The sequence below is a fragment of the Dipodomys spectabilis genome, unplaced genomic scaffold, assembly GCF_019054845.1.
Source record: "Dipodomys spectabilis isolate Male_0828 unplaced genomic scaffold, ASM1905484v1 ptg000447l, whole genome shotgun sequence".
Lineage (NCBI taxonomy): Eukaryota > Metazoa > Chordata > Mammalia > Rodentia > Heteromyidae > Dipodomys > Dipodomys spectabilis.
This window is the reverse complement of record NW_024871124.1, coordinates 53,295-58,706: the sequence shown is the minus strand read 5'-3', so window position 1 is coordinate 58,706 and position 5,412 is coordinate 53,295.

Genomic DNA, 5,412 nt, shown 5'->3' with positions numbered 1-5,412 from the left:
TATTGTTCCATATGAATTTTTGGATTGCCTCTTCTATTTCCTTGGAGAATGAGGTCGGACTTTTGATAGGTATCACGTTGAATTTGTAGATAGCCTTGAGAAGTATTGCCATTTTCACGTTAATCTTTCCAATCCAGGAGCATGGGAGGTTTTGCCATTTTCTAAGTTCTGTTTGTATTTCCTTTTTCAAGATTTTAAAGTTTTCATCATAGAGGTCCTTCACTTCTTTGGTTAAGTTAATTCCTAGGTATTTTATTTTTTGTGGGGCTATTACAAATGGAGTTGCTTTCCTAAATTCAGCCACGCTTTTCTCATTGTTGGCATACAGAAAAGCCATTGATTTTGGGGGGTTAATTTTATACCCTGCTACTTTGCCAAAGTTTTGAATCAGCTTTAGTAATTTTGGAGTGGAGTCTATGGGATTCTTTAAATATAAGATCATGTCATCTGCAAAGAGGGAGAGTTTTATTTCTTCTTTTCCTACTTGGATCCCCTTTATGTCTGCATCTTGTCTTATTGCTGTACCTAGGCATTCTAATACTAGATTGAAAAGAAGTGGAGAGAGTGGACATCCTTGTCTTGTTCCTGAGTTAAGTGGGAATGGCTTTAGTTTTTCACCATTAAGTATAATGCGGCTGTAGGTTTGTCATATACAGCTTTTATTGTATTGAGGAATGTTCCATGGATTCCTAGTTTTTCCAAAACCTTCATCATAAAGGGGTTTTGGATCTTGTCGAATGCTTTTTCTGCATCTATTGAGATAACCATGTGGTTCTTATCCTTGCTCCTGTTGATGTGATGAATAATATTAATTGATTTGCATATATTGAACCAGCTTTGCATCCCTGAAATGAATCCTGTTTGATCGTGGTGTATGATTATTTGGATGAATTGTTGAAGTCGATTGGCCAAAATTTTGTTGAGAAGTTTTGCATCAATGTTCATCAAAAAAATGGGTCTATAGTTCTCTTTCTTTGATGAGTCCCTGCCTGGTTTTGGTATGAGGGTTATCCTGGCTTCATAGAATGTGCTCGGTAGTGAACTTTCTCTTTCAATTTCATTCAAGATTTGGAGGAGTATTAGTGTGAGCTCTGCTTTGATGGCCTTGTAAAATTCCGCTGTGAAACCATCTGGTCCTGGATTTTTCTTACCTGGGAATTCTCTTATTGCTGTTTCTATTTCAATGCTTGATATGGGCCTGTTAAGCTGGTTTAACTCATCTTGGTTTAGTTTTGGCATGTCAATATTTGCTAGGAAAAGGTCCGTTTCTGTCAAGTTTTGAAACTTATTAGCATAAAGTTTTGAGAAGTATTCCCTTATAATGTTCTGAATCTTGGTTGTTTCTGTGCTGATGTTTCCATTCTCATCTCTGAGTTTGTTTATTATGGTGTGTTCTCTACTTTTTCGGTTAAGATTTGCTAAGGGTCTGTCAATTTTGTAAATTTTTTCAAAGAACCATCTCTTTGTTTTGTTGATTCTTTCTATAGTTTTTTTGGATTCTAATTCATTTAATTCTGATTTAATTTTAATCATTTCTTTCTGTCTACTGGATTGGGTTTTATCTTGCTGCTCTTTTTCAAGGAGGTTTAGCTGTGTCATTAAATTGTTGGTATCACATCTCTCCAATTTGTTTATGTAGGAGCTCAGAGCTATAAACTTGCCTCTGAGTACTGCCTTTGCTTTGTCACAGAGGAGCTGGTAATTTGTGTGCTCATTTTTGTTGAATAGCATGAACATTTGAATTTCCTTTCTAATCTCTTCCATGACCCACTCATGATTCAACAGTGCGTTGTTCAGCCTCCATGTGATACCGGACTTTCTTTGGTGTCTTTTGGTGTTGACTGCTAATTTTATTCCCTTGTGGTCAGAGAGAATGCAAGGTATAACTTCAATGTTTCTGAATTTAGACATGTTTGTTTTGTGGCCTAAAATGTGGTCTATTTTAGAAAATGTTCCATGTGCTGCTGAGAAAACGTGTATTCTGATGTTGCTGGGTGTAATGTTAGGTAGATGTTTGTAAAATCTAGTTGATCTATGCAGCTGTTTAGATCTGCAGTTTCTTTGTTGAGTTTTTGCCGGGTTGATCTATCAAGTGGGGAGAGTGGTGTGTTAAAATCCCCAACAATTAATGTCTTTGGATCTATATGGGATTTGAGGGAAAGTAGTGTTTCTTGGATAAATTTGGGTGCTCCATTGTTTGGCGAGTAGATGTTTAGAATTGCAATATCTTCCTGAAAGAGAGATCCCATAATTAGTATGTAGAGACCTTCTTTTTCTCTTCTCTCGAATTTTAATTTGAAGTCTATTTTATCTGATATTAGGATTGCAATTTCCGCTTATTTATGGGGGCCGTTTGCTTGGTAGATTTTGCTCCAGCCTTTCACATTGAAAATGTGTTTGTTTTTACGGGCAAGATGTGACTCCTGAAGGCAGCAGATAGAAGGATCTTGTTTTTTAATCCAACTAGACAGTCTATGTCGCTTAATTGGAGAGTTAAGTCCGTTAATGTTAAGAGATAGGACTGAGAGGTATTTAGGAGTTCCTGCCATGTTTTCCACCTTCTTGGGTTTTGCGAAAACTGGGTTCTTCATACGGTTCTTGGATTCTCAGTTTGGGTGCTGTTTCTTGGCCTTTATTGTGGTCTTGTTGGTTTTCTATGTGTAGGACATCTTTAAGAATCTTTTGTAGGTCTGGTTTGGTGGAGATGTGATAAAATTCTTTCATAAGGGTAATCTCAGCCTTCTGACTGATGCTCCAATGCTTCCATTAAAATAAAATCCTTTTAGAATCAAGTTCTGATCCAGGCTAAAATGCAAATACCCATGGAAATGATGACATTAAGTTGGTATTAATTAAATGTGCCCTCTTATTAATGAAATACCATGGAGAAGGTTTTTACAAAAACTGTACAAAATCTGGACGATAGCAAGAGGGATTTCAGACAAAGGCATTATAGTGGGTAAGGTGTGTAAAATTTTCCAAACTGGAACTGCATGCTGGGAAAAAGAATAACTACACAGGGAGGAGTAAGTTACTGTTTTAGATGAGCAACGGTAAGATGGATCATTATGTAAGAAGAAAGTTTGTATTTGGTTATTTCTAACAAACAGACACTTATCTATTCATAAAAAATGAATACTAGAATGAAAAATCCAAAAGAAATTTGATGATACATTTAATATTTTGGAGACAGCAAAGATTTTCAGTGATAAAAACAGTTCAATTAATTATGGAATTTATAAGCACTGGACTTCATTGTAATCATTATAAGTGATGTTCTTAGAACAGTATGAAATTTCTAAGGATGTTATTGGGTAGGAAATATATGCATGATACAATGATAAGAAAAGCAAAGTATAAAGTAGGCTCACACCTGTAATCCTACCTACTCACAAGGGTGAAATTTGAGGAGCATGGTCCAAAGCCAGCCCCCAGAGAAAATCCTTTCAATCACCAAAATGCCAGAAGTGGAGCTGCATATATGCATATATGCATATATGCATATATATATATATATGTATATATGTATATATGCAAGGCAGAGGGGTATAACCGTGGTGTTCCAGTGTTCACATTGTGGAGCTACATGATGGAAACAGCACAAATATTTACTTAAAGGAAATCAAAAGTGACAATATGTTGGAAATGATTTGTACACCTTGGGCAGTGGGATGAGAGAGCCAAGAAAAGAGGACAAAAAATGTGGGAGGGTGTAACAAGTTACACAAGAAATGTTATACTGCCTTATTTATGTAACTGTAACCCCTCTGTACATCACCTTGACAATAATATTAAAATTACAAAAAAACAGAAGAAAGCTTTTAATTATGATATTATATTTAAAAGTATATTTTAAAAGAATTTTAGGCATGTTTTAAATTTCTAATGAAATGTCCCACTCTACTGGATTATACTGTAATATTGGAAGAATTATTTACACATGAGTCCATGTGTAAGGACCCCAATAAAAATTCCACAAAGAAATGCCAACATGGAACAAAGGGTCCTAACCATTACACCTTACTTCTACAGCAAATCACACAATCTTCCAAATTCACATAACTTAATCATTTAAAGACAAATGCTGAACCAACGTCTCCATTTGTAGAAATACATACTTGCAACAAGGATGGATAAGGCACGGAGAGCCAAAGTGAATGATACACAATAATAAGGAAGATTCCATACATAAAATAATGTTTCCCACACATTTACAACTCTAAATCTGGGAAAGTCAGTTATCTTTGTCATACTAATAGAAAAGCACCAAAAAGCTAAATGTGGGATTCAAAAAGATTGCCTGAGTACAGGTGTTCCTTATGACAACACAGCAACTCCAGTGCAAATTACTATGTCTCTCTTTCCTTGTCTTATTCCCACCTCATTCTTGAATTCGGAAGGTCAGATTTTAGGGATCCGGTTCTCTTAGCTCCAGTAATTAATGAAAGGGAATAGGTGATTGGAGATACAATTTCTTCACATAGTTCTTGGATTCTCATTCTTTATTAAGCTTACTGAGTACTAATGGGACCATGAAACACAAGAAAGTCTTAAGTTTTCCACTAATTTTTAAAATGCCTGCTGTAAGAAGAATCAAAATTAATGAAAGAAATATTGGTGCACCCAGATATGTTAAACAAATACTCTCACACTTACAGAATAAAATAGATCCTAATACGATAATACTAGGAGACTTTAACACACCCTTCTCACCAAAGGACAGGTCTATCAACCAGAGGATTGGCAAAGAAGCTACCAAATTAATTGAGGCCATACTTCAAGAGGAATTAACTGACATCTACTGAGTATTTCACTCTAAAACAACACAGTACACATTCTTCTCAGCAGCTCATGGAACTTTCTCCAAAATAGACCATATCATAGTTCATGCAAGGAACTTAAGCAAATACAAATGGATCGACATAATCCCCTGTATCCTATTTGACCACAGTGGAATCAAGCTAGTTCTCACTAACAAAGCATACCACAGAAATTTCTCTAATACATGGAAATTGAACAGCACACTCCTTAGCAATACCTGGGTAACAGAAGAGATCAGAGAAGAAATAATACATTTCCTACAACTCAATGAAAATGAAAACACTTCACAAAGAACCTTATGGGACACAGCAAAAGCAGTCCTGAGGGACAAGTTTATTGCCCTCAGTGCCCACATCAAGAGAATGGAGACAGACCAAGTAAATAATCTCATGTTGGAATTAAAACAGCTAGAAAAACAAGAAAATAATGGAACCTAAAGTTACTAGATGGAGACAGATAACCAAATTAAGAGCAGAGATTAACCAATTACAAAATCAGAAAATTATAGCCAAAATTAACCAAACAAAAAGCTGGTTCTTTAAAAAAATAAACAAAATTCATGGACCGTTGGCAAGATTAATTAAAGAAAGA